Here is a 12,383-nt window from a genome sequence, read left to right as displayed (position 1 = left end):
GACATGGGTTCCGGGAGAAATTAAAAGAACAACATGGCATAATTAAGACTATGGTGACTTCTGGTGTGCCCAAGCGTTCACATGACAGAGTCAACTTTGGTTGACGGTTTTTTTTTTTTTTTTTAATGTACAAGAATAATAATATTGTAAGTTAAAGCAATTTTGTAATTATAAAGGTATGGGCTGTATGGCTTGCGGCGGGGGGGGGGGGGGGGGGGGGGGAGGGGGGAGTTGGAGATCCGAGGGAAGGACCTATTCCAGTCTTCCTATGTTTGATTTTGTCTATTGAACATGATTTGAATTGAATCATTGAAGTTAATTCGGAGTGATGAATGTATAATGACCAAATTAAGGCATTAATTAGGCAGTAATTCATATTAATATTGCTGCATCCTCCACTTTCCTTCATGTTACTAATTTTAAAGCTTTGATGGGTCAACAACTCCGCCATTATATATATATATATATATATATATATATATATATCATCAAATATATACTTTGTCTAAAGTAAGTTATAATTTCAACTCGTGCATGTGGATTAATTGATATAAGGTTAAAATAAATTTTTTTTTTAATTTATCATTTTATTTAGATAAAATCATTATATTTTTATTAAATTTAAATAAAATTTTTATTTTTTTTTTACATTCAAATAAGCAATTGATTTATTCAAATAAGATACTAACATTTAATTTGTACTTAAATATCTCCTTAAGATAAATTAATTTTTTTATTTAAAATAATGATTTATTTAGATACAAATAAAAAGATTTTATTTAAATATAATAAAAATATATAAACATATTTTAAAAAATAAAATATATCAAAAACTTTATTATTTTAGCACTGATATATTTGTACATTGCGGATATATAGTTTAATATGTATATTGTTTAGATTTCTGAAGATTATCAATTTGATTTGTGACTTTTTCACTTACATGTATTGTAAATTTTTTTTTTTTCACTTATAATTAGGTAATTCACTGCCGTTACCAAAAGGGATAACAATGTTAAAAAATAAAAGGTAAGGGTAATTTTATAATTTCAGTTATATTCTACTTGATTTTAACACCATTATCCCTTTTGGTAATGGAAATTAACTATAAGATTATAAGTGAGAAAAAATTTTTACAAGGGATATAAGTGAAAAAGTTACAAATCGTAAAGAGTGCATACGAAGTTTTCTCGAAAAAAATGTATGTAAGAGTCAAAATGTTTAGTTTATCATTATATGTTATTTTATAAAAGAAGGTTATAATTAAAAAAAGAATACTGAATGAATCTTTTCTTTGCTTTTCTACACTTTCTTTTACTTTTTTTATTAATTAATTAATGAATCATTATTTTTTTTTAATTTTCTTTTATTAATTTTAATTTTAATTTTTTTTATTAATTTTAACTATCTAAATAAGAAATAAAACGTATCATTTTTTTTTCTTTAAAAAACTTTCATTTCGTTTATTTTACTTTTCATTTCTTTCCTTTACTAATGTTATCCAAACATAAATTAAGGTTTAAGGATAAATTAAAATGGGTTAATTTTACAAATAAAACTATAATAAAATATTTAATATGATACTTAAATTTTAAAAATTTTAATTATAAATATATTAATTAATATAGTACTTAAGATTGTTTGTTTCTCATGTGTCATTATATACAATTAATCACATTAGAAGTGAGTATCATATTAATTATAAATTTATAATTACACACATTAAAAAATTTAAATATAACATTAAATATTTCATTATAATTAGAGAATAATTTATAATATTAACCCAATTAAAATTTTAAAAAATAATAGTCTGAACAGACTAGTGCAGCAATCAGACTAGTTCATCATGGGATATTGTTCCCTCGTGACATGAAGAAGACTATGTTTGAGGAGCAGACAGCTAGCGAAGGCTCTTAAGAAGGGGCAAAAGACGACAAAAGATAGCAAGAAGCAAAGGAGGAAGGCAGGATTCATGAGTGGATAAATCAGCACAAGAAGCCAAGACCATGGTGGCTCATCATATTATACATATAGCTCAAATAGTAGTTAAAATATAGAGTAAAAATAAACATGTACCACTACATTTTATGGTTGTTTAAAAGTTGACATATACTTTTAAACCATTATGTGTTTAAAGTTTGAAGACACTTTTTGCCTTGTGTTTTTGCAAACAAATAATGGAATTTAGATTTTGGAGGCTAGCTACACTTTGTAATATAAAAAAATAGAGAGAAAAAGCTCATGGGCTGCGTCTGTAAAATTGGGTTAGTTATTGGGGCCGAGGGAAGAAGAAGAAGAAGAAGAAGAAGGTATTTAAGGTTCATTTTAAACCGACAGGCATATGTGGAAAACCCAGCATCAACATTGGCCCAATACAATTGTGTTTTTTAACGAATGGAACGAATGAATAGCACAGTAGCAGTAATCAAACTGAAGGCAGAAGGGTAGAGGATAATTGGGTTAACTTGTGAAAATCAAGCCAACAATGATTGTTATTCCAACTTCATTCGTCCCCACGGAAAGCCCTCCAACTCAGCTGATTTGAGTTTTATTTGTTCGTAATCTCTTATAATTTCAGTTTTTTTTTTGTCTTTTAACTTCTTTTGGGTAGAAAACCTTTGTTACTATTACTTTACTGTGCATATATATATATATATATATATATATATTGCTGGGTTTATTTTTTTGGATGGATTAATTTTTCCTTTTTTTTTTTTTTTGGCAGTGGTCGTAGTCCTTGGCATATTAATTAGGTACAACGCTATGAATCGTAGATATACTAATTTCTTTGAATGCCAGCAAGCATTCTATGCTTTTGACTTATTCTTTGGGAGTTAATTTGCTAAAAGAATTTATGAATATATATATATATATATATGGGATGTTGATAATATATATTGGTTCTTGTTCTTCCTCCAGGGCAGCAGAGCTATGCATTAATGTGAACATTAGGCCTAGTCTCAGTGTCTCAGGTCAGTAATATCTCTTCCAAATACCACTAAAACCCCACATTCTGTCCGATGGAGCTAGGTATGTATGTTTATGTATGTATATCTTACTTATGCTAACTCTACACACTTTCTGTTTTCCCGTCACTCATATATAATTCTTCTAATATTCTTACAAGTTACAATCCCTTGTTCTGAATTTTTATTCGTGTGGATGCTTCTCATCCTGTTCTTTACTGTGAACATCAGAGGGAATGGTGGAGCACCAACTAGTGCAACTTTTTCATTGGTAGCTTTCTTTTGGGGTAACTGCTTCTTGGAACATTAGGCTGCTTGTATGCTCCCCAGGTCCAGTGTGTGTATAATATAAATATATATATGTATATATATTTATATAAGCTTCATTGTTATCTTAGTCTCTGATGCATACTATGCCTCTTTTGGCTCATGTTCTGAGCTCTGTTTCTCTTAAATATATATTTTGTCCTCTGATTTATACTCAACTCTGCAAGGTTCGAGTACGCTAATTTTAAGAGGATAGCAAGAGTTGGTAATATATATATGGTGAAGAGAAAGCATTGGAGGAACCTCCTTTTTTTTTTTTAATTTGTCTTTTCTGTTGGGTCCATTACTCCGTTTAATCTTTCACATCATACGTTTCTTCCCTCTCTCTTATTTCCTTCCTAGCTTCTTTCTCCCTGAAGAAAATGGCCCTCTTTGAGTATAAACTACCCACTGCTGAAACAAACTATTTATTAACCATGACAATGAGGGCATCCTATATATAGTCACCAAGAGAACGAGCAAAGACCACTCACGTTGTATATGTTTTAACTAAGCTTAGTATGTGGAAACATATACTAGGATTGTATTTGTTTGATTTGGTTAGAGGAAGACGATAAAGAAGTATTCCAACTTGGCCCTTTAGGCAAATCTCATCTAGAATATATAAGGAGCTGTGGCAAGTGACGCAACTGAAAAAGTAGTGTGGTTATGTGCAAGGCTGTTGCCGGCCTCATGATAATAGCAATGAAGTTATTTCTCAGTGTTAGATTCGAAAAGTAAGATCTTGGATTGGTCAAACTTTCAGCGTGATCTTCTTAAGAGTTGAGATTATTTAAATTGTTCAGTGCATCAGCATTTACAATCTCTGCTGAAATAATATTGGTTGCATATATATATATACATACACACACACACACACAAGGTGTTGGTGTTTCGAAAACAGAAAACCTGAAAAAATAAATGCGGATTTGGCTCTCCTCTATTAGTTTTTTGTCCATTACTTTCTAATACAACTTTAATTATCATTCACATGTATGACTTTTACAATTCACGTGTAGATCCAAGACATGTGAATGATGATGATTAGTGTATTGAAAAATAACGAATAAGATTTCAACCTGAAAAATAACGACTGAATATAGATTGGGCGACTTATTCTTTCATAGATGATATTTCTTTTCTGCTCAGCTGGGTAAATATGGTGCATCAAATGGAGGTACTGTCAATCCAGATGAAATTGAAGCTTCTATATAACAAAATGTTCGCTGATGAAATTTCAAAGCGAATTAATTATCACTTGTCAAACGTGATTGAAACAAGAGAAATAAGGTTTAAATTTGCTTTCCTTAATTAATTTACATGATCATAATGGTTATTTACTTTTTATTTGCCTAAATGTGTAGGTTCCTCTATGGCTGCAAGGCTGCGGAGGACTTAGTTGAGATCAGTTGAGTGACGCACAGCACACGGACACTAGGCGTGCTAGATGATGCAAATATTAAGGAGTCAGCCACTACAACTTTTTTTTTTGTTTTTAATATGTAACATTGCTTTGCTCGTGAAATAAATATAAATATAAATATAAATATAAATATAAATGAATGACTCACTGACTGACTTTGATGCAATTATGCCAGAAGCAAATTTAGGCTTTGTGTGTGGAAGGCGCCAGATATATCCGTAGTCTGCATTGGATTACGACTAATGCACTTAACCTGGATAAATTTTTTGTTTCGCTTCAACATCTGTTCAGTTTGAAGAAGTTGGAACAAGTCAAGTCTTAATTTTTTGTGGAAATTTTGAGACCTAACCCCGTAGTGAGTTTGGGTGGATCACTTTGGAATGACATGGATAATAAATCTCATTCATATTCATAATTGTTTGGTAGGAAAAGATGGCCATCCAACTTCCAACATATTTGGACCATATTTAATATAATATCCCCTGCAAAGGGTCCGTTTGAATTCGTAAATGGCGACCTCGCCTCGGCGTTGGCATGCTTTAATTCGAAATTGCACTTTTTGGTCCACTTGAGATTCAATTATTGGCTTTTCCTATTGAATACTACTAGCAATAATTAAGGGGACAACAAGGGGCAGTGAATGGACCATGCTCCATGGAGATATGAATGATTAAGCCCAAGGTAAGTGACACATACGCAACAACATGGGCCATTCATGCCTTAGGTTATGGTTACTTTGGTCTGAAATAAAGCTCTGATTATTTGACATGGAAATCCAAAATATCATGCTTAAAAAAATAATTAATTTATTAAAATCATACTTTGAATGGACAGGTATATACCAGTTTGAAGTAAGCCTTTAACAAAATCATTTATTTGAATTCGGAGAGCCTTTTAATTTTAAATACACACTTTTAAAATATAATATTTAAATACAAAATGTTTCATCCCTACCCAGAGATCTTATTAAAAAAAAAAAAAACAAAACAAAATCATTTGTCTTTGAGGACGAACGAGTAATTAAAGCATTTAACTGACCCTTGACAGCATCATTCAGACGTCTATCAGCTAGACAAAAGCTAGGTGGGACGATTTTCTGTAATGTCATGCGCCATAATTAATTTCGGCCATAATTGGCGTTCTTTGTATAAAGCGACAAAGAACATGCAGTTAGATCAACGAAAACAATCGATGAGCCAAATGAACTGATTGCGAAACTGACCAAGAGATAAAAGGAAAATAACAATATAGCCAATCATACATATGGTGCATTTAAAGATTAAAGATAAGGAAAATGTTTGAGATTAATATTTGCTTACAGCTCTTCAATTCAACATTTATCCAACAAATAATTTTATTGCTTGATTTTTATAACAAAATGAACCCTTTGTTGTTTTTTTTAAAGGAAAACGAATCCTTTACGTTGTTCCAAATGAACTTGTAACAAGGCGGCGGCGGCGGCGGCGGAACTCACAATTTGATCGTGACGCGTATTTAAACATTAATCGTTAGGAATTTAGCCGTCCATTTTGAATATTGAATATGTATATGCATGTACGTATATGCGTTTAATTGGCTTTAACTAATTAAACACGGGGCCAAGGCATTCGCAACAAACATATATAAGGAGAATTAGAGAAAGCCATCTTATTATACTAGATTACATTTCCTAAATTATGGTTGTGCATGGTCATCTCATCAGCTTCCTACCCCTAATTATTATTATTATTATTATTATTATTATTATTATTATTATTATTATCAAAAGGTAATTAATTTCTTTGTTTGGTGCATTTAAAAAAAAATCCCAAAGGAGGATTAATTAAAAAAAATATTATGAAAGTTAATCTTTAAATTTTGTATGGAAAGAGATTCGTGTAACAGATGTTAATCAAGTTTTTGAGCAGTAAAAAACAATTGTTGTTGAAAATGTGGTTAATGGCATAATTCAATTTGAATGGTAAAGAATTCGATTCTTTTTAAACAAGATTTCAATTTTAAATTTTGTGAATAAAAAAAATAAATTTAAAAAAATTTGTCTCTCTTATAAGATCAATCTGACTTGACTTAGGATTAATTTAGACCCAAAATAATTATCAGACGTCAAGAGATCTCAAACCAAAAGAAAAAAGAATTAATTCAATCCATTCCTAGTTTAGTTATTAAATTCAACTCTTTTGTCAATGAAGTTTTGGTTTAATAGCAAAGTAAATGTTTTAAACTTTTGAGTTTTTAAATTTAAATCTTATTTTGTGTAATTTTGATTTAATTTTATATAATTTTTTTATCAAGTTATATTTTTATTTATTGGATAATTTATTTATTTGATTATTTAATGATTATTATTGTAATTTGTAGTTATAATTCTTTAAAAAATTCAACTCTTTTTGTCCATACCCAAAAAGCCCAAAATCTATTTTATATCTCTACTAGAATTAAACCTTGCTTCTTTGCAATATATATTTTTTTATTTTTTTAATTATTTTTAAATATGAGAAAAATAAAATTTTTATGTCAAATTTCAATGAATGAAAATATATAAACAAATATAAGTGAATTTATTTTTAATATAAATTATAACTTAATTATATATAAATATAATTTTTTATTAAATTAAAGTATTAAACAATATCTTTATTAATATAATACAAATACATAATAAGTAATAAAATATCTTTTATATATTCCAAGAAGGGTTGGGGAAGAGTACTCGAACTCAAACCCGACTTAACCCAAATTGTTCAAAAAAATAAAACTTAAATCAATCTTTATTTTTTTAAAAATGTATTAATTAGATCGTGACAAATTGAAACCTATCAGATATAAATTATTTTGTCATCTCTATATCCATTGTTTTTTGTTTTTAACAAATTGATCTAATAAATAAAATTTTAAAAAACAAAGAATGACAAAAAAAAAATCAAATAGGATGACATATGAAGTTATTAAATTAAAGTATTAAATAATATTTTTAATAATATATATAGTTAAATAAATAATAAAAATATATTTTTTATGTACCAAGGCCAAGGTATAATACTCAAAACTTTTCTTTCACCCGAGCTCGATTTAAAAAACATCAACCTAATTTTCTCAAATTAAAAATAGTGCGTTAATTGAATCGGGACGAATCGAAATCCATCAAATATAAGTTATTTTATTATATTTTATTTTAATGGATTTTTTATTACAAAATTTATCTAATAAAAAATAAAAGTTAAAAGTAAAAAAAAAAACAAAAAAAAGCAAAAACTTTACAACGAACAAAGAAAATGAAAAAAAAAAAAAAGGGATGAGCCACATAGACAATTGAAAGGGGGTGAAAAACCTTAAATCAATCTCCAACTAGATCCTAATTTTTTAAAAATAATCTCAATCCGATCTTAATTAAAAAAAAGCACTTTATGTTGGATCAATGCAAATCAAAACTTATCGAATACAATTTATTTTATCATCCCAATCTCTATTGACTTTTTTTACAAAACTCATCTAATAAAAAAATAAAAACTTAAAAAAATTAAAAAATATATATTTTAAAAAAATAAATAAAAAACAAAAGTAAAAAAAAAAAAAAGAATTGATGAAGGAAGCGATGCCATATGGGCACCCATTCCCTCCCCGATTCTTTACAAAATTAAGTATGATAAAATATATATTTTTATACATACTAAGCTTGAGACGTAATACTAAAAACCTTATTTTCAACTAAGTTCGATTTAAAAAGAAAAAAAACTCAACTCAATTATTCGGAATTAAAAGAAAACGCACCAATTGGATTGAAAGAAATCGAAATCTATCGGATATGGATTATTTTGTAATCTTCATCTCAATTGAATTGTTTATTATATAATTTATTTAATAAAAAACAAAAGCAAAAAAAGGTTTTTATAAAAAAAAAAGAAATAAAAAAAAACAAAAGCTTTAAAAAAATAAAGAAAATAAAAAAAGAGGTGTCATTTGGATACTGGTGACAAGGCGGAATACCTTAAATCCATTTTCAACTCTTTAGTTTCAAAAAAAAAAAAAAGAAAACTTTGATTGGATTTTGATTTTTTAAGAAAAAGTGCACTTATGTGATTGGTGTGAATCAAAGCCAATATAATACAAATTGTTTATCATCCAAACTTCTATTCACTTATTTTTCAAAATTTATTTAATAAAAAATAAATAAAATAATTTAAAAACATAAAAAATATAAATGTAATAAAAATTAAAATAAAAACATAAAAAAAGTAGTGAATGAAGGAAAAAAAGGGTGCCATGTGGACATTTTTTCCTTTCCCTATTCTCTACGATTTCTTTTTGAAAAACACACTTATGTTGGATTGGTGTAAATCAAAATCAATCAAAGATGGATTATTTTATTATCCTAACCTCTATTAATTTTTTTTTATAAAACTTATTTAATATACAATTTAAATAAAAAATAATAAAAAAATAAATTTAACAAAAAAAATAAAATGTAAATAATGAAACAAGGGAAAAGTACCACATGAAAACTATCTCATTACCCCATTCCTTACAAAAGTAAGTATTAAACTAGAATTTGATCCGCGCTTCGCTTTAAGACAATTTTTTATTTTTTAAAATTATGTTTTATATATAAAAGATGTAAAATTTTTATGCCAAGTTTTAATGGATGACAACAGATAAACAAATATGAACATAATTATTTTTTAATGTAAATTATAACTAAATTATATATAAATGTAGTTATATATTAAATTAAGGTATTAAATACTATCTTCATTAGTATAATATATATATATATATATAAAAATTAAATAAGTAATAAATACATATTTTTATATATCTCAACAAAGGTTAGGGCAAAGCACTCAAATCTGATCCTGACTTGACCTAAATTGTTCAAATATATAAAAACTTAACCTAATTTAAAAAAATGTTATATCAATTGGATCGTAAAAAATTGAAATCTATCAAATATAAATTGTTTCATCATCCTTACTTCTATTGATTTTTTTCTTTACAAAACTTATATAATCAATAAAATTTTAAAAAATAATAAAATGACAAAAAAGCCTAATGAGATGGCATGTGAATTTATTAAATTAAAATATTAAATAATATTTTTTAATAAAATATATAAATATGGAATTAAATAAATAATAAAAAATATATTTTTTGTATATACCAAAACCAAGGTGTAACACCTAAAACCTTAATTTGACTCAAAATCGAATTAAAAAAAAATCAATCCAATTATCCCAAATTAAAAGAAAATACACCAATTGGATCGAAATGAATTGAAATCCATTAAATACGGGTTATTTTGTTATCTCAATCTCAATTGAATTTTTTATTACAAAATTTATCTAATAAAAAAATAAAAGTTAAAAAGTTAAAAAAAAAGAAAAGCAAAAGTTAAAAAAAAACAAAAAAAATGAAAAAAATAAGGAAAGTATCATGTGAAAACCTGAGATAAGATAGAACACCTTAAATTTATCTCCAATTTGACCTCATTTAAAAAAAAATCTCAACCCAATCTCAATTTTTTTAAAAAAATGCATTTATATTGAATTAAATGCGAATCAAAACTAGTCGAATTAAAATTGTTTTATCATTGCAACTTCCATTGATTTTTTTTTTTACAAAATTTATCTAATAAAAATAAAATAAAAAATAAAAAATAAAAAGTAGAGAATAAAAGAAGGGAATGGAGCCTTATAGACACCTTTTCTTTCCCCAATTCCTTACAAAATTAAGTATTAGACTAGAATTTGATCCGTACTTCACTACGAGATAATTTTTTATTTTTTATTAAATTAAAGCATTAAATTAAATAAATAATATTTTTTAATATATTATTAAATTAAATAAATAATAAAAATGTATTTTTTTTTTATATACCAAGATTAAGGCATAACACCTAAAACCTTACTCTAACTCAAACTCAACTTAAAAAAATAAAAAAAGTTAAACTTAATTATCCCATCTTAAAAGAAAATGTACCAATTGGAATAAGGCACATCAAAATCCATCAAATATGTATTATTTTATTATATCTATCTCAATTAATTTTTTTATTACAAAATTTATATAATAAAAACATAAAATATAAAATAAAAGAAATAAAAAAACAAAAAAACAAAAGCTTTAAAAAAATAAAGAAAATGAAAAAAAATGAGGGGATGCCACTTAGACATTTGAGACAGGGTGAAAACCTTAAATCCATCTACAACCAATCCTATTTTTAAAAAATGTCCAATCTCGGTCTTTTTAAAGAAAATGCACTTTATTGGATTGATACAAATTAAAACCAAGGATTGTTTTATTATCCTAACTTCTATTTACTTGTTTTTACAAAATTTATTCAATAAAAATAAATAAAATAAAATACATAAAAAAATTTTAAAGATAGATTTTTGTTTGCCCCAACTCTAACTTCACTTCATAAAATTTACATTCAAAACATTATTTTTTTAATACTTGATCCGACATATATATATATAATTACAATCGACTTGACATGAAATTAATTTAATAATTTTAATTTGATATAATATTAATAAAATATTTTTTTAATATATATTATATTTTAATTATATATAAATATATTTTTTTATTAAGTTAAATTTTAAATTAAAATATTTAAATAATAATTTTATTAATATAATATATATAAATATAAAATTAAATAAATAATAAAAAATATTATATATACCAAATTAGAGTAAAATAGATTTATCTAAAATCATACTCTGACTCACTTCAATTTAAAAGAAAAATCCAACTCAACCCAATTTAAAAAAAAAAAAAACCCTAAGATCAGGTCGAAACCCTATTTGAATAAATTTACCATCTTTAAGAGAAAGTGAGGGGAGCCACGTGTAGACCATTTCTTTCTTGCATTCTCTACAAAATTAAGTATTAAATACCTGTACATTAATGGAATCTTACGAGTTCCTTTAGCTGCTACTTGACAGCCAAAGATCGCATGGAACTTTTTTATTATTTTTATTATTTTTTATTCTAGTGTTTATAATTTTTTTTATATTTAACAAATTTAAACAATTTTAATTTCATATTATTTCTCTACTCTATTTTTTATGGATAAATATTTTTATAAAAATGCAAAAAATTTTATTTGATTAAAATGTAATGCAACAGGTAATTTTCTGTTAATGAATTAATATTATATTTATAACAATTATTTGTATTTTCAAAAATATTTTTATAATTAATATAAAACTAACATTTATTAATATAAATATATAAGATAAAAATAAAAAATATATAATTATAATTATAATTATCTAAAAAAATAGACTCACAAAGCCTATTTCTAGTGATAATGATTCAAAAGTCCTTTTAATCGTTTACTTCACAACTCAAATTAATTAAAAGAAAAATGACAAGGCCTCGACTGATGTATATTTCTAGGTTTTCAAAGTTTATATACATATATTTTCTTCAGTTCAAAATTAGAAGACATTAAAAAGTTGGATATGCACGTGAAATTATTTTTTTTCTTAGGTTTTACAAAAGACAAAGTTTTCTCTAATTAATAATTATATTAGGGTACCATAAATTAAAAATAAAAATTAAAGCTAATTAATTACTTAGACCATTAAATTCATTACTTTGTCTCCCACTCCATTATTAATTCTATTGTACTTGTGTTATTAGACTTAGTGTTTGAATTGAATTTTTAGGCGAAGAAA

Source organism: Durio zibethinus, chromosome 10 (genome assembly GCF_047325235.1).
Source record: "Durio zibethinus cultivar Kanyao isolate XHJ-2024 chromosome 10, ASM4732523v1, whole genome shotgun sequence".
NCBI lineage: Eukaryota > Viridiplantae > Streptophyta > Magnoliopsida > Malvales > Malvaceae > Durio > Durio zibethinus.
Note: the sequence above shows the minus strand (reverse complement) of the source record.